Source organism: Petaurus breviceps, unplaced genomic scaffold (assembly GCF_028583685.1).
Source record: "Petaurus breviceps papuanus isolate PSGF00001 unplaced genomic scaffold, PetGlider_PUasm1.0 76, whole genome shotgun sequence".
Classification (NCBI taxonomy): Eukaryota; Metazoa; Chordata; class Mammalia; order Diprotodontia; family Petauridae; genus Petaurus; species Petaurus breviceps.
Window position 1 is genome coordinate 28,387,569 of NW_027186473.1, and position 19,399 is coordinate 28,406,967.

A 19,399-nucleotide genomic window follows, 5' to 3' on the forward strand; every position below is an offset into this window, starting at 1 on the left:
GTAGGGTCTGTCCATTTGATGTCTCTGGACATCATACTTCAAGGAGAACAATGACAAACCAGAAAATGTCTCGGAGGCTTTTCAGCCCAGAAAAGAGAACATTGGGATATGGGAGAGGGGGAGACAACTTAATAACTGTCCTCAAATATTTGGAGAACTGTTATATGAAAGAGAGGATATCCATTATGTATTGCTTCAAAGAAAAGAACTAAAATCAATGGGAAGAAGTTACAGAGAGGAAAATTTTGACCCGATGTGAGGAGGAATCACCTAACAATTGCTCTAAAATGCATCTGGATGCCTGGTTAGTTAGCTTGCTCTTAGACACTGAAGTGATATTACAGTCTGTGTAAGTACATTTTTTTTCTCATTAGAGTTTCTCTGGCCTGTTTCTCAGCACCCGCTAAGAGAAGAAGACAGCATCTGTTACGTTCCAAGTTCTAGGACAGATCTGTGGATCATTAAGGGTACTGCCTGTTTTTAAGAAACAGGTAGATTTTGAATCAAGGAGATAAAACACTGTCAACTACAGAATCCCCCTATTACTCTGTTATTGTCACCTTAAAAACACAATCTGTTCTTGTTGTTTATCCCCAAATGGAGATGGAGTGGGGGAGGAGAAGACAAAGTAGATTTTTGTTAATAGGAAAAAATAAAATAGAATATATTCCAATGGAAACTTAGAAAAGCATTGTTATCCCTCCCATTCCCCCTATTCTAAAGAGCTAGAAGGTAATGAGATGTTAATCTGTGATTAGTTAATAATTAGAGTATTACCAAGGACATGGAAGTAGGCAGGTTCCTAACACTAGATGACCATCTGTTGAAGACTGTGTAGTGGTTATTGCTACACTAGGAGGTAAGATAGACTATAGCAGGGCTTCTTAAACTTTTTTCACTCTTGACCCCTATCAGCACTTCTTAAACTGTGGGTTGAGACTAGAAAATTAGTAACATTCCTTCAATAAGCTAAAATTCTGTGATCTGAGTATAGTGAGCCTTTTAGGAAGAGGACAGTGTGAATGGTACTGATCTTTGGGAAGAGATGAATATTGAATGTAGACAATGCCACTGCACTCACTGGTGGCCCTTTGACTCATCTCAACCCAACAAACATCAATCACTAAAGCACCTCCGACATGTGAGACATTGGCTACAAGGGTTCTGCACCTCTTAATGCAGATGAAATGAACAAACCTAAGTTAGTGAGTACCATTCTCATCCTAAATAAGTTCAAATGGATTTAGAAAACAAAAGGGAGGCAGTGTGGTAGAGAGGAAAGAGCACAAATTAGGCCTGAGTACTTGGGCTCAAGTCCTGGATGTCACTTAGGCTTGTTTTAAACTCAGGATCTGTTTCTTTGTAAATAGAGGGGATTGGACTCTAACCTCTATGGTCCCACTCAGCTCCAAGCACATGATCTTCAGATCATTTTAGAATCTTGGAGCTGAGAACGATCTCCAGAGACCTTCAGACCATGGGGCTCTTTTCTGTAACCAAGGATCTGTATAGGAACTCTCTTTTAAAGCAGCAACCCTTTCTCCAGATAGTCACTGAAGGATTTCACAGTTGATAAGGGATTAAATAATTAACAGTAGTTAGCCTAAGGGAGAAAAAGCTCACTGGATTCACCTCCAGCCTACTCTGTATGCTTCCTTCTCCTTAGGTTCCTGACTATTTGCATTACTCAAAGCAGCTGAGTCAGGGAGCAAGAAACAAGAAAATAAGCCAACTCTAAGCTTTCCATTTAAACCAGATGGAAAGGTGGGGTTTTTAAGTGTATTTAAAGAGGAAAATGAGACTGTCAGTTAAAAATAAACTCCAGGGATTATGTGCCTCAAGCAAATTAGGAATTGCAAAAGACACATATGTAACCTGTGGCTCAATTCAATTTAATTTAACAAGCATTTATCAAGAAGTCATGGTGTGCCCAGTACAGAAAGAGGTTCTGGGGATACAAAGATAAAAATTAAAACAGTGCCTACCCTTGAGGAGCTTACATTCTACTGTAACTCAGAACCTTACTTCTGGGCTCACATGAACCAAGTCTAATCTTGGGAGTGTCTCTCTGATAAACATTTGCCTCCTTCCTTTCTTCCAAATTAACACTGGAAACATCCAAAATTGTCTTGTTTCTAATGCTTTAAGTCCCTCAACCCCCTGGAAGCACTCCAGACCAATAAAAACATTTAAATGTTGAATGGGTTTATTTAAAGGCATTGAAAGAACCATAAGAATCTTGCATCTGAGCCCATTTAATTTAGTAAGGGAAAATTACAGCTTGACAAAACTCTGCACCCCATCAGGTAAACAAAATCCGTGATCCAAGCATAGTGAACCTGTTAATAAAAAATCAGAGATAAGAGCACTTATCTCTGGGAAAAGATAATGTTATTAAACCATGCCACCATACTTGCTGGCTCCACTTCAACTCATTTGAACTGTCCCAGGGCCAATCCTGCCTCAGCTCTCTTCTTCCTTCTCTCCTCATCAGCTGTCCCAGGTCCCAGGAGCCACTCCCCTCTCATAATTACCAGGGCTTTTCTGTCTTCTAGCACTGTCCCAGTCATCTCAGCTCCTGCAGCTCCTAGCTGGCTCCAGAAACTACTTGACACTCTCTCAGTAGCCACTGCCATTATGTCAGAAGCTTGGCCTCTCAGAATATTTCTCTCTCCCCTGCTGAGTGCCCCAAGCTATTTGCAGTGGGAGCAATCAAAGCGTGCTTTCCATGTGGTTGGCAACCTGGTAGCTCTGCTCTTCTATGTGCCTATATCTGACACAGCATCACAGGAGAAGGACGATTGACCCTTCAGGGAGCTATTTTGGGGCCCAAGGTATGTCTAGCTATCCATCAGTCTGAGCCTCCAATTTCCCTTCAGGGAGTTTCCTCGTGGCCTTTATGTCTCTGACTCTGTTGGTATATGTTCCCATCTGTCACTGGTTCCCTGATACACATGATCCCTGGAGGAGTCTTAGAGTGAATTTCAGGCCTCTCTCAAGAAAAAACAAGTGTACTCTTCACTCAACCAATTTCTTTTCTCTGTATTTTCCTGTCTTACTTCCCCTGTTTCAGTCTAACCTCCCAGGGGTCTAGCTCAGGTGAGGGAACCAAGATTATGAAGCTGAGTCAGTGACCAAAGACAAATCTCACCAGTGCAGCAAGAGAACTCTGGGGTCAGAAGAATTATCACCTTGACTAGGGAATTCGACCCTTATGAAAGAGGCAGAAAACAGAGCAAGACCTTACCCACCTCCTTTTGGGGCAGGCCTAAGCATGCCTTCTACTCATTGAATACGATATAAAATAGATGTGAAGAACAATTTCTTACTCCCTTAAAACCCAATGAGTCTGTTTCATTCATTCTAGGGACTCAGTAAATAGATCATGCTTCCAGTGTTCCTTTGTTTCAATCCTATTTAGTGCTTGTGTTTTATATTAAGTTCCCATTCTTCTCTCCAGGATCATTGACATGTAACCTAATGAGATATCACTGGACTCCAAGTGGCAAAACCACATAATTTCACATTTGGAAGGGACTTCATTGTCTCTCTAGTCCATCTCATAACTGAAAAAGAATCCCCTTCACAGCCATCCCAACAAGTGATTTTCTCTCCTTTGTTGGAAGATCTCTGGTAAGGGGGGAAAGCTATTTTTGGGTGCTATTCCTTTCTGGATAATTTCTTTCTGGATAATTTTAATTGTTAGGAAATTTTCACCTACAAGAAAATTGGGTTCAATTTCTAGCTCTGATACTCACTTGCTGGGTAACCTGGGTAAAATAATCCAATCTTCCTGGGCCTCAATTTTCTCATATGCAGAATTAGCATAATCATATAGTCCTGCATCCCGTGATTTGGGCTAACAGTTCTCAGAGTAGCCCCAGAAATCACCACTCTTTATGTTGTTTTGCCTCCATCCATAGTGGTTTCTGAGAGCTCATAAAATAACTCAAGTGTAGCTTGGGTTTAGCTCTGCAAAGATGTGAGGAAAGGGTTTCCCAGGTCCTATACAAATAATGAAAGTAACAATGCATATGATGATACAAGGTGTAAAAAAGCTTTTATTTTACTCTATAGGAAAATATAGAAAACATGTTAACACATAAGCAGCTCAAAAACAATGGATACGATTCTGTTCTCTCTTTTCTCTGGGGTCCTATCCAGTTCCCTTGACAGCTAGCAATATCCTTTGGTTTCAACACCTTTGCAAGGAAAGCTAACTTAAGGTTACTGAAAAGCAGCTCACCTGGCATTTCTTCCCATGGGTCCCACTTTTCCTCCCAAAGGCCTAGATAGCCCTCTAACTTTATGGTACTACTCTAATAGCTTGGATTTCCTCTGAATGGTGCACAGATTTGGAGTTGTTGGAGAAGCAAACTCCTCATCCTGGCATCAGCTTTCAGGGTAGCGGGTTCTGTGAATGCATACAGGCTTCCCTTCCCATCCTAGTACTGCAGAACCCAGGTCCACTCTTATCTCTGTTGTTTTCTGTTGGCATAGAGACTTGGACTTTCAGTAAAAGAAAAAATTAGGTTCAAATCCAACTTCAGCAACTTGCTAACTATGTGAGATCCTGGGTAAGTCACTCTGTGCCTCAGTTTCCTCATATGAAGGGGATTTACTTGATGTCCCATAAATTCTCTTTCTACTCTAAATCTATAACTCTGTTGTTCTCTCTGAAAAGGGACACCCATCCCCCCGCTCCCCCCAAAGAGAGAGAGACAGAGAGAGAGAGAGACACGGGTTGAGTCTATAATGAGAATTCCCTTTTATGGGCCTGGCATAAAGGTCTGACTTATCCCACAACAATTCAAGCAAACCCAGTCATCTGCAATCTCTGAAATTTAATCATTCATGCTTAGTAAAGTTGGGCCAGTTCCAACATGGCTAATGGGCAGAATGAGCAAGCCCCATACCCTCACCACCACAAAAGTTCATTAAGTTGATCCACCTAAAACAAGGATTCTGAAGTCTAAGGGATTTATGGATAGATTTCAGGGGATCTATGAACTTGGATAGGAAAATATATATATATATCTTTATTTTCACTAATCTCTAAATGAAATTTATCACTTCTTCAAATTATGAAAGTAGGCAATAAATCACAGTAGTATCAGCAATTCCTGTGACTTTGTCACCAGCAGAAGTCACAGATATTTTCATATCAGATTACAGTTGTTGCAAATATCTCAAAATATTACTTATACCTATCACTTTACTTCAAAATTCCTGTAGTTATTAGACCCAACACTAGATTGCATATAATCACAGTTTCCCTGTGTATGATAAACTCTATTGCATATAATTGGTTTCTTTTGGAAACCAATGGATTTGTAAATCCATTGTAATCCAATGGATTTTATTTAATATATTTAATTGAATAATTTTTTGTTTTATTTAATGTATTTAAAAATGTGATTCTGACAAAAATATTTATAGCAGGTCTTTTTGTGGTGGCAAAGAATTGGAAAGTAAGAAGATGCCCGTCAATCAGTGAATGATTGAAGTTTATTTTATTTGTTTGTTTATTTGTCTTTAACATTCTTTTTTTACTGTGAGTTTTTTTCCTTCCCTATAACTCCTCCCCCACCCAGTGAGAAGGCAAGCAATTTGAAATTAGTTATATATGTGAAATCATGCAAAACATGTTTCCATATTAGCCATTCCATATTTCCATATTCCATTTCCATATTTCCATGTCACAAAAAAAGCAAGAAAAAATTTAAAAGTGAAAAAATATTTGCTTCAATTTGTACTTAGAGTTCATCAGTTCTCTCTCTAGAAATGGACAGCATTTTTCATTTTAAGTCCTTTGAAACTGTCTTAGATTATTATATTGATCAGAGTAACCAAGCTTTTCACAATAGATCATCATTACAATATTGGGGTTACTGTTGTATACAGTAATCCGGTTCTGCTCTGGTGCTCATATTTGCTCTGTGTCAATCTGTACATGCCTTTTAAATTATTTTCCAAAATCACCTCCCTGGTTATTTCTTATAGCACAATAGTATTCTATCAAAATCATAAACCACAACTTGTTCAGGACATCCCCTTAATTTTCAATTCTTTGCCACCACAAAAAGAGGCTGATATAAAAATTTTTGCACATATAGGCCCCTTTTCTTTTCTGGGGGTAATGGGCATAGTTCCCACTTGTTTTTCACAATGGCTGGACCAGTTCATAATTCCTCAGATTATGTGCCTTTTATTTTTTTTACTTCTAGTATTTGCCATTTTCTTTTTTTGTCATGCTAGCCAATCTTATAGATGTGAGGTGGTACCTTAGAGATGCTTTAATTTGTACTTCTCTAACCAATAGTGATTTAGAGCATTTTTTCATGTGCCTATTGATAGGTTTGATTTGTTTTGAAAACTGCCTATTTATATCCTTTGACCATTTATCAATTGGGAAATAGCTCTTATTTTTGTAAATTTGATTCAATTCCACATATTTTTGAAAAATGACTTCTTTGTCAGAAAAATTTGCTGCAAATTTTTTTTCTATATTCCTTTCTGTGTATGATACCTTTTAGCAAAATGTAGTTTCTCTGATTATCTCTTTCAATTAAGTCTGGTTTTGATTTTGCTCTATTTAAAATCCTGATTATTACTCCAGCCTTTTTCACCTCAGCTGAAGGTTAATAGATTCTACTCCAGCACCTTATTTTAACTTGTCATGTGTCTTTCTATTTCAAGTGTTTTTTGTAAACAACATATTGTTGGATTCTGATTTCTATTTCATTCTGCTATCTACTTCCATTTTATAGGTGAGTTCATCCCATTCACATTCACAGTTATGAATATTGTATATTTCCCTCTATCCCATTTTCTTCTATTTATCTTTCTCTCTCTTTTTACCCTGTCCTTCCTCAAAAGTCTGTTTTGCTTCTGATCACTGCCTCCCTTAAACTTTTTTATCACACACCCTTCTCTTATCCTATTCTTCTCCTACTTCCCTGTTGGGAGATCACTGCCTCTCTATAGCCTACAGAGTGTTCTGATGAGAGTGAGGTTCAAGCATTACCTGTCACCACCTTTCCTCATTTTTACCTCCAATGTAAAAGTTCTTCTTTATGTGTCTTTTATGTGAGATAATTTTCCCTCTTCTTCCTCAACTCTTCTTTCTTCCCCAAGTACATCCCTCCTTCTCACCCCTTCATATTTTCTTGAGATTATCCCAACATAACTAATACCTGTGCTCTATGTTGACATCTTCTAACTGCCTTAATAATGATAAAATCCCTCCAAAAGACTTATGATGGAAAATGCTATCCATATCCAGAAAAAGAACTATGGAGTATGAATGCAGATCAAAGCATACTATTTGCTCTCTTTTTTTGGTTTTGTTTTGTTTTTTCTTTCTCATGGTTCCTCCCATTGGTTCTAATTCTTCTTTACAATATGACTAATATGAAATTATGCTTAATATGAGATATCTGATATAAAATATTAGATTACAGCTTGTCATGGGGAAGGGGGAAGAGGAAGGGAGAGAAAGCTTAAAACTCAAAATCTTATAGAAGTTAATGTTGAAAACTAAAAATTAATTAATTTAATTAATTAAAAATAAATTAAAATTGTTTAAATTATAAAATTCATAGGCATTAGATCTATTATCTTCCCCTATAATAATGTAAACAGTTGAACCTTACTAAGTCCCTTATGATTTCTTTTTTATGTTTTCCTTTTTATGCTTCTCTTGAGTCTTGTGTTTGAATGTCAAGTTTTCTTTTAGCTCTGGTCTTTTCATCGGTAATGCTTGAAAGTCTTCTATTTCATTAAATATCCATTTTTTTTTTCTCCTGATAGATTATACTTAGCTGTTTGTTTTTTTGTGGGTAAATTATTCTTAGTTATAATCCTAACTCCTTTGCCTTCTGGAATTTCATATTCTAAGCCTTACACTCCTTTAATGTGGAAGTTGTTAAATTGACTCCATGATATTTGAATTGCTTCTTTCTGGCTGCTTTCAATATTTTTCCCTTGACCTGAGAACTCTAGATGGGGCTATGATATTCCTGGGAGTTTTCATTCTGGGATCTCTTTAAGGAAGTGATTGGTGGATTCTTTTGATTTCCATTTCACCCTCTGGATCTAAGATATCCAATTTGCATTTTTTCCTTGAGGCTTTGCTTGTAGATGTTTTCAGATTGTTGCCTTTTCTGAGTTTGTATCTTGGCCTTCCCTGTAACCATAGTAGCTTTTTTATGGTAAAGTTCTTTTTCTGTTACAAAACAAAACAAAAACATTATTCTGAAAAGAAGGCCAAAGGTTTCACCAGAGTGTCAGAGAGCTCCATTACACAGAAAAGGTTAAGAACTCCTGCTCTAGATGCATAAAAATCCCCCTACTACCTCATACAACTTCAGAAAGTTTTTGTGAGGAAAGAACTTTGTAAATTTTAAAAGAGCTATGCACATGGGATATTGTTACCTTTATTTAGGGCAGGGGTTCCTAACCTAATTTGTGTCCTGAATCCCTTTGCCAGTCTGGTGAAGTCTATGGATCCCTTTTCAGAATAATATTTCAAAATTCACAAAATAAAATATGAAGGATTGTAAAGAAACCAATTATACTGAAATAAAAATGCAATTTCTTTTCCCACACAAGTTCAAGACCCCATTAAATCTGTCCACTAGGGTCCTGGTCCCTAGGCTAAGAACCCCTGCTTTAAGAGGAATGATGAGTTAGGCAAATTGACCATTGCAATGACAACTCAGAGATGTCAAACACATGACCTATAAGCCCATGAAAGTGCAGCCCCAACCAGATTAAAATGTAATTGGGAAATATTTAACAAAATTATTGAAAATGTAATAGAACAAAGATAAAGTTAATATATGGTTCTCTAGATCAATATGTGGTCTGCATGAATCCTTGTATATGGTTTAGTGGTACTGATTCTATTTAAGAGATCTATTTATTGATAACAACAGCCAGTCAGCAACCCCTAAAGCCTAGAATTAATATTAAGCAGATTAGTTTTTGAGCTCTGGATCTGACCCATCATGATATAGTAGATAGAGGGCAGGACTTGGAGCCAAGAAGACCTGAATTCAAATCTCATCCTGTGATATTTAACTAACTGTGCAATCACAGGCAAGTCACTTAGCCTAGCTTAGCTTTAGTTTCCACATATATGAAATAACCTCAAGGATCCCTTCCAGCTGTAAATCTATGATTCTTCTTATCCATGTGGGCAAGTAACTGAACCTCTCTTCTCTTCTAAGCCTCAGTTTCATCTCCTGTAAAATGGGGATAATCATTCTTGTATTCCCTACCTTCCCATTGAGGTGAACCAGTTAATAGCAATATGGACTATTTTCTTTTTATTATTGGTCCAGGAAAAATAAAAACTCTTTATCTAGGACTCTTATTATGTGGGAGTGAAATTGCTTTGTGGTTTCATGGAGCTGCAGCTTAGTGTAGTGGAAAAAGAATTGAGCCTTGAGTCAGGAGAGACCTGAATTCATATCCCACCTCTGATACTGACTACCTGTGTGACCTTGGGCAAGTCCCGTCAACTCTCTGAGCCTCAAAAATAATTGTTCCTATGGGTGCAGATGTCTGTTAGAGTCTGTATTTATGTTAAGGTCTCTATCCCTGGCTTCCTACAAATTCCCATGAAAATCCCACATTCAATGAAAAATCTTTACTGATCCTCCATAATGCTAGGGTCGTCCATATGTTGATAATCTTCAATTTATCCCAAGTATCCTGTAGCTGTGAGATACTTGAGAGCAGGGAATGTTCTTTGGGTTTTCTTTGTATTACCAGATCTTAGTACAGGGCTTGGCAAATAGTAGGTGCCTAATAAGTTTTTATTGACTGACTATTAGTTTTATTGATGAGGAACAGATAAAAATGTTCCTGCCTGGAAGGAAAACATTGCAGCCAACAAGACAGATTTTACGTTCACCTTAAAAAATTCTTTTAAAGAAAAAAGCAGAGAAAGGAAGAGAAGGAAAAGGAAGGGGAAGGGAGGGGGAGAGGAAGAAAAAGAGAGACCCAAACATACCTGAAAAATCTCTTCCTGAGGAATCATTTAGCAGATGACTGTATTCACAGTATCATATATTTAGAACTTCAAAAGACCTTAGAAGTCATTGAGTTCAACTACCTCATTTTACAGATGAAGAAACCGAAGCCTAAAGAGGTTAGGTGATTTGCCCAGGGTCACAGGTTCTGAACACTGGTCTTCTTGATTTTAAGTTCAGCACTCTATATTCACCCTCCATCTTAAAAAAAAAGTTTCAATAATGAATTTGGTGCTCTGAGGCATAACCCCAAGTCACCCCACACACCTCCTCCTCCTTTTCTATCTTTCCCTCCCAGAAGGAAAGAGTAAAACAAATGCTGCAGCTACTTCTCTCTGGCTCCTGTGGAGAGAAGGGAGGGAAATGGGGCTTGGGGCTTGATGTAAGAGCATGATATGTCTTGAGGATCTGGAAGCAAGAGTGGGATGAATTAGAGTTTCTGGGAGGAAAACCAGATTATCTAGTACTGTTGGCAGAAAACTATGGATGTCTGCAGGGAAGAGTGTGACTTCATGGCAAAGGAAGTGTCAAGCTTGGCGTAGACCCGAGGCAGGGAGTGAGGAAGAAGAAAAACTGAATTTCAAGAGTTGATTTGAAGCTCATAAGAATTAAAGGAGTTATTACTCCCAACAGGGATCCAAATGGATCCATCCTATCCCATCTTTACTGTAAACCTGGACTGAAGTAGAATTAATCCCCTACTTTTCCCCAACAGGTTGCCACAAAAACTTTACATGGAGTCTGTGGCTTGTGGTTGGGTGTTTCTCAATAGTGCCAATTAACAGCTCATAAACGGCTTTCTAGCCAGCAGAGAGACTCACATAACTTCAGGGGCCTAGACAGGTATTTTTGGCAGCATCTGGATATTGTGGAAGTAAGTCTTCATAGCACACATTTCTATAGTATTTTAAGGTTTTCGAAACATTTCCCCTCCAACATTTCTGTAGGTAGCTAGTGCAAGTATTCTTATCATCCCTGTTTTCCAAAATGAAAAGACTGAGGCTCAAAAAGCTTGTGATTTGTCAAGGATTACACAAGTAGTGTAAGTGACAGAACCACAATTTGGAGCCAACTATGCTGACTCTAAGTCCCACACTGATGGTATCATAGATCTTAGAGGTTATCTAAGGTCCAAATCCTTTCATTTTACAGATGAGAAAACGGAGGCCCAGAGAAGTTAAAGGACTTGCCCAAGGTCACACAGGTAATCAGTAGCAGAGCTGAAATTCAAACTAAGGTCGTACATTTCCAGATTCAGCACTTGTCCCTCCTCACAATATTGCTTCCCCCTTTTCACTATAAAACACAATTTCCCCTGTGACTCATTTGTCACTAATGAACCCAACAAAGATTTGGGGCAGATTTCATCTCCTTTTCCCTTTCTCTTGATTTTATGCAATCTCAGTTAGAATATAATTGAGGATAGGGACTGGGTTTGGGTTTGGGTTTTGTCTTTATACCCCTGGGGCCTAACACAATGCCTTACATATATTAGACCATGTAATCAGTGTTTGCTGAATTAAACTATCTGTTCTTTCTCCTCTCCCTCATTATCTTTTGTTCATTCTGGACTCTCCCTCCCATTCATCAGCTTTAGGCTGATGTTCAAATCCCAGGCTACCCCCAAGCCAACTATTTCAGAAAGGGTATCCTTACCTTTGGATGAGGGGGTTTTGGGGTCAAGAGACTTATCATGTTCAAGATTACCTGTGTGACTTTGGGTCAATCACTTTCCCTCCTTGGGTCTAGAATAATCTAGCTCTCAAGGCCAGAGTTCTTAACCTGGGGTCTATGAACTTGGTATATATCCATGTATGAAAATATGTATATAAATTTATGTGTGTATACATGTATGTCTATATAACTATTTTAATATAATTTATTTCCTTTGTAATTATATATGTATATATATATATATATATTTTAATTTATTTGTTTAGAAAGAAGGGGTCCATAGGCATCATCAGACCACCAAAACCATCTGTGACATACACAAAAATTCAATTCAGTTCAATAAATCTTTATTCAGTGCCAGGTACTGTATTAAACTCTCTGCTCCAGGATCTTTTTCAGCTCTAACATTCTCTACTTTTGTTGACTGTTAAAGGGTAGCATTAATACTTATACAATTTCCTTCACAGGATTGTTGTAAAGGGCTTGGTGAAACTTAAAAGTTCCATATAACTGAGTTCTTAAGAACCATAGCAAAATAAATGGCTTCGAGGAAACAGGGCTCTTCCCTCAATGTCAGGGATTCTTGGGGAGTCTTCTGTTGGTAGCAGGGGCTACATATACTATGCCCCATCTGATGAGCAAGGGAGTTTTGGGTTGGCCTTGTCCATAAACCTCATGCTGCTATTCTAAGAGCCAAGGATCTGGGACAGCAATAACATTGGAGCAGCTAGCATTTGAACATTAGGAGAACTTGCATTGATGAAAAACAACTGTAGGAAAAATCAGCATTCAAATTCATGTTGCCAATGATTGCACTTGAGAAGATAGAATTTATGTTTCTAATTCTAACCATTACAAGCCCAGTAGCCCCAGAACATGATACACCATTAACCTTCCTTAAATGGTGAACAAAAGAATGGCTTTTTAGAATGGTTTCCTCACTCCTGGTTCAAGTAGCTCTTTGGGAGGACAAACCCAAACACTTCAACTGTGTGTGGAAATTCTTAGGTTTGAAGCAGACCTATGGATTGGGCAGCTAGTGGTGCAAGTGGATAGACCACTGGGCCTGGAGTCAGGAAGAACTGAGTTCGAATCTGTCCTGAGGTATTTACTAGCTGTGCAGCCTTGGGTAAGCCACTTAACACTGTTTGCCTCAGTTCCCTCATTTGTAAAACGAGCTGGAAAAGAATATGGCAAACGACAGTATCTTTGCCAAGAAAAATCCAAATGGGATCACCAAGAGTAGGGCACAGCTGAGAGGACTGAACAGCAACAACCACCTAGAGGTACTGAGGACTCTCTAGGTTTGGGAGAGGCTGTAAAACACACAAGGTAGTTGTTTCCATATATTTTCATTTATCAATTGATTGAATCTGCTGAATCCTTTGACCACATGTGAAAACAAATATATAGCTTAGCCCTGCCAGGCAGAAAGCATGGATGCTGGCATAGAAATGGTGGGAAAGATTTTATATAGAAGGTGAAGGAACGAAAATAATTATTTCCCCATCAACTATGACTCCCACTGTCCACCCAGTCTCAACTATTCTTTGCACCCTTGAATCTGTCACTTTGGGTAATAGAAAGAAGACAAGAGAAAAAGAGTAAAAAGAATATCAATTTCAGGGACAACCCAAAGCCCAGCTGATGATTTGCTAAATGTAGAAACAGGTCAAACAAGATTTAGGAATAAAACTGTTATCCTTATTGAGGGGGTGATAGAATGGACTTCCAACCACCCATAGTCTATAAACACAGGATACATATCCAATGGACTATAATGGACAGATTCAATCAGTCAATCAGTAAACATTTGTTAAGTGCTTAGGCAGGCACTGCACTAAGTACTAGGTTTACAAGAAGAGGCAAAAGACAGTCTCTGCTCTCAAGGACTTCACAGTCTGATGGACACAGCCCATTTTATTTTGTCTGGAGCAGTGATATCAAACTAAAATAGAAATGGGGGCCACTAATATACATAGAAAGATCCCTATGGGCCACATATTGACTTAGTTTTAAAATGTAATATTAGCTATGTTTTATTGTTGTTTAGTCATTTTGTTAAATATGTCCCAGTTACACATTAATCTGGTTACAGTTTAATCTAGTCATTTTAATCACAGCCCACAGGCAATGTGCTTGACACCTTTGGTCTAGAATATGTGTGGTCGGATGGACAACCTATAAGCCTTGTCAATCAGTGTCTATTTTCAGACAGATATTGCAAATAGACAAGTTGGGCCCAGAATTAAAAGGAGGGGAAGCATGAGATAAATTGCTTTTGAGAAATTGCAAAGCTCCTTTAATATCCTCATAATTCTCCTGTAAACAAAGGCCTATCTTTTTTAATACCAATAGTCTACTGCTATTTTTATATATCTTTGAGATAGGGAATATTGTAGCTTCTGAAGAATTAAAAATGACTATCACTCATAGGGCAATGGAGAGGTGTGAGTAAGTTACATATATAACATAACAAAAGGACTATGCAAAGAAACTAGAGTAAATGATATTATCAAAGACTTGTGTGATTGCAAAAGAAGATGGGTTGGTCCTGTGGGGGAGTGAGCACCAGAAAACCAGTGAATGACAGTCTCTATGCTCCATTGGTAAGTTCTAGATGTCAAAAATATTAAAAGGCTGACCAGTGTATAACATGAGCCCCTTCTGGTGAGATTACAGGGGTACATTGACAAGACTTGCCCAGGATAGATCAACATGGATGGTTTGTGACGTAGTCATTGGGAACATCCACATCAATGAGATCACAGATGCATTTGAGTGTCTGTTTCCAGTGGTTTGTCTTTCTTCCTTGTATTTCTTTTAAAAGTTTTATTGATTTTTTTGGTTATTATATTGTGGTAATTTCTAGTTATAGTTCTCTTTAGTCCCAATACCTTTCCTTGTAACAAAGAAAGATATTGAAGCAAAAACAATGGATATATGGCTATGTCTGATAATGTATGTAACATTCTGCCCCAATAGTCCCTCACCTCTCTGCCAAGAGAAGGAAGCTGTGCTTTATTATTTGTTCTGTGGAATCAAAACTAGTTATTAAGTTTATCTGTAGTTTGGCTTCCTTTTAGTCTGATAGTGAAGTGGTACAATGGAGGGAGCACTGGACCTGGAGTCAGGAAGACCTGAGTTCAAATCCAGCCTCAGATACTTTCCAGCTGTGTGGTCTTGGGCAAGCTATTAAACCTTTATTTGCCTCAGTTTGCTTAACTGTAAAATATGGATAATAATAATAATATCATAGGCTATCATATCATATACAATAACATATTGATGCAGTATAGTTGATAGAAAACTGACCTAGAAGTCAGGATAATATGGATTCAAGGGCTGCCTCTCCTAGGTGACTGTGTGATCCTGGGCAAGTCACTTAACCTTTCTATATATTAGGAAGCTCTGAGACTACTTTTCAAGGTTGTTTTGATGAACAAATAAGATAATATTTGAAAAACATTTAGCACAATGTCTGAAGTTTAGTATGTGCTAGGTAAATATTCATTCCCTTATTTTTCCCCCTTTTTAGTCTTCTTTTGATTTACATTTTTGTAATCACATATTTTGTTTTACTGATTCTCCTTATTTCATTCACTCTCAGTTCATACAAATCTTGCCATTTGACAATTTCATTTAATAAACATGTTCAATGATAATTCACAACAATATACTTCTGTTTCTTCATAGTACATGTCACTCAATAGTCCTCACTGCTGAAGAGTAGGGAGAAGAACTGATATTTTGACTCTGTGGGGGTAGTTTTCACTCTATCCTCTATCCTTATGAATAGAAAATCAGAACACAGGTTTAAGAGCTGCCACTTGGGGCAGCTAGGTGGTGTAGTGAATAGAGCACCGGCCCTGGAGTCAGGAGGCCCTGAGTTCAAATCTGGCCTCGGACACTTAACACAAAACTAGCCATGTGACCTTGGGCAAATCACTTAACCTCAGTTGCCCCTCCAAAAAACACAAAACAAAAAAAAAGAGCTGCCACTCAAAGAGGTTGAAATGACTTGCCCAAGGTCACACAGTCAGGAAGTAACAGAGCCAGAATTCAAATCTAGGCCTTCTTACAACAGGTCTAGTGATTTGCCCACTTCTTCAAGCTACCTCTCAATCCCCTGCCTTCACTTTCTTCTGTTCTCCCCCTCTTTGTTCTTTTTTTTCTTTCTTCTTATCTGCTACAGAAGATTCAGGTTGCAGATATAAAGGGTAAGAGAAAGAAAATACTCAAAATTGGGGCTAAAATAATTACTTTTATGCCTTTTCTCAGCAACCATTTCAACCTCTTCCTAATGTACATAACCCTCTATCTTTCTCTACCTTTTTGGTCTTTTCACAAACCAGTGTCTATGCTCCTGAATCTAGTTAATACCCAACCAACCACTTAAGGAAAGCCATATCATCAGTATAAATGTAAGATGTTTGTGCCCATGTGAGATGTCTGTGTCCATATAAGTTCTCTAAATGGAGCTCATTATCTGTCCAACTCCTTTCCAGGGGAGATTATGATCTCCACCTTGAGGGGAAAAGAATAAGGGCTGAGACTCATTGTTCATTCCTTCCATTGCCAGTCTCCAAAGACTAGAATTATATCCATCTCCTCCCCCCTCCCCTGCCAATATTGATGGTCTAGAGCAGTGGTGTCAAATTCACTTAAAAGAGGGGCCACTAAACCACATATTTAAAGATCCCTGAGGGCGGTATGGTGACTTAGAGAACCACATATTCTATTGTATTTTGATTTATTTTGTTAAATATTTCCCAATTACATTTTAACCTGGTTCAAATAGAACTCCTAGATGCACAACATTTCCCTTCTCCCAATCATGAGAGCATACATAGACATAAAATATCATATACAATAACATACTGATTCAGTATAGTAGATAGAAAACTGACCTAGGAGTCAGGAAAATATGATTTCAAGGTCTGCCTCTCCTAGGTGACTGTGTGATCCTGGGCAAGTCACTTAACCTTTCTATATATATTAGGAAGCTCTGAGGCTACAAGAGGCAGTAAAGGTGCCAACTCGTGTTGGTGGAGAAGTTGCTCACCAGAAGTTCCCCATGCCAATGATATCATAAGTCCAGGAAATATAATTATAATATAATATTCCAATGTAATAATAATAATGATATAACAGAGTATAACATAATATGATATATGATATGATACAAAGCCATGCCATGCTGTGCCATGCCATGCCATGCTATATCAAAATATACCACACAATATAATTCCTATTTCTCACTCACCTGCCTTTCTGGACTTTACATGTCCAGAAACTCATCATTCTACAAGAACAAAATCAACTCAGAAACTCCCATTTCCTCAATATCCCCTGCCCATGGATCGGAGAGGGTAGAACATGGACATTAGAGACCTCCTCTCAGATGCACCATCATTTAGGAACACCCAACAAAAAGGGAATTCTCATCATTTCCCACCTGGCTGTTTTCCAGGACTTCGTCATATCTAGAAATTCATTATTCTGCAAGATGAAATCGATTTAGATTACTTCCCACTCTGGGGGTGGGGGCAGGAGGGGGGAAGACTTCATCATTGCCCATAGCAGGGTAGCCTTCCTCCTTTTTTGTTTCTTTTTATGTAGATTGTGATCTTAAGGACAAGAACTGTTTTATGCCTCTATTTGTATCCCCAGAGCTTAGTACAAACAGTAGGTATTTAACAAATGTTTCTTGACTCTAACTCTGCAATATGACATAATATAATATCACATAAGATAATGTAACATAACATAGTAGGAGAGGATAGGAAAGAATGGGATAAAATATAAACTCTTCTGTCTTCTCTGTTCCTCACGCACAACATCCCATCTCTATGTTTTTGTACTGACTATCCCCCATGCCTGGAATTCATTCTCTCCTCATTTCAGCCTCAATGAATCTCTTTTTTCAAGATACAGTTCAAATATCACATCCTACATGAAGCCTTCCCTGATCCCACACACCACAGTTATTAGTGTCCTTCCCAAACTCCCTTGTATTTATCTGTTTATTCTGTATATATTTATATATGTAGTTGTTTTCTTACTCCATTAGAATTGCAAGTTCCTTGAGAGTGGGTATTGTTTCATTTTTTGTAGCCATGTGCTTAATGTCTAACACAGTTCCAGGCACATAATAGGTGCTTAATAAATGCTTATCAATTGATTTATTGATCAAGTGGGAAGGGACCTTACTGAGATGTGATACATGTCACAATTAAAATATACTAAGATTTTTATCTTGCTATTTGTTCAAAAGGAACAAATTAAGTAAAAGGAATATTATCTATCAAGAAAACAGAACATAGTACATAGTATATAAGGTAGATATAAGCTATGTAGAAATCTATGAACCCAAGGAAGAAAGCATCATGGAAAATATTTGGGTGAAGATCAGAGTTGACAGAAGCAGAAACAATAGCCTAGTGGAGTTGGCAACAGCCTGCTCAGTTAGCTCGAGGATATGTATGAGGAATTCATAGGATCAATGCATTGCTCAATCAATCAACAAATGTTTATTAAGTGCTTGGTTCATAGGAGGCATTTAATGAATTTTTGTTGACCTGACTTGCCTTGCCTACTATCTGCCAGGCAGGTAAATGGAAAGTAATTGGGGGGTGGGGGTGGGCAGGGATACTAATATGTGGGAGAGTCAGGAAAAACTTCCCATTAAAGGTGGTATTTGAGCTGAAATCTGAAGGGAGCTAGGAGAGGCAGAAGTAAGGAAGGAGGGCATTGTAGGCAAGAGGGACAGCCTATGCCAAGGCATGGTGATGTGATGAGAAACAGTAAGCCAGTTTTCCTAGAATCTAGAGTATATAAAGCAAAGTCGTGGGTAATAAGAGTAGAAAGATAGGTAGGAGGTAGCTTGTGGAGAACTTTAAATGCCAGACAGAGGAGTTTTTATTTTATCATAGAGGCAGTTGGATACCTCAAGAGAGGAGCTGCAGAAAGGTAACATGGTCAAACCTGTCCCTTAGGAACACGTTTGGCAGTGTGAGGAAGATAAGTAGAGAGGAGAAAAACTTGCAGAAAGAGATCATTTAGGATGCTATTGATGCTTGTGTTATGAAAGGAGAGAATGAACAGTCAAGAATTACTCTAAAGTTGTGGACCTGAGTGATTAGAAGGACAGTAGTACACTCAAAAGGAATAAAGATAAGAAGAAATTGTATTGAAGGATGGGGGAGAGATTGTATAACAAGTTCTGTTTTGAATACATTGCATTTGAAGTGCCTATGGGACATCCATTTGGAATAGTTCAATAGGTAGTTGTTGATGTGGGTCTGGACCTGATGAGAGAGAGTAGTGTTAGTTATATAGTTCTGGGAGTCATGTGCATAGAGGTAATAATTAGACCCCTGGGACTTCATGAGGTCACTGAGAGAGAGAGAGAGAAGAAGAAGAAGAAAGAAGAGGCCCAGGACAAAGTCTTAGAGTACACCAACAGTTAGTGAGTAAAGACATGGATGATGACCCGACAAAGAAAAGCAAGAAACCAGGAAATTAGGAGAAGAAGTAAGAGAGAGGAGAAAATATCTGTAATAGTGATTCTTAATCTTTTCTATGTCATTGTACCCTTTGATGATCTGGTGCAGCCTATGGATCCTTCTCAAAATATTTTTAAATGTACAAAATAAAATATTAATGATCACAAAGGAAGTGAA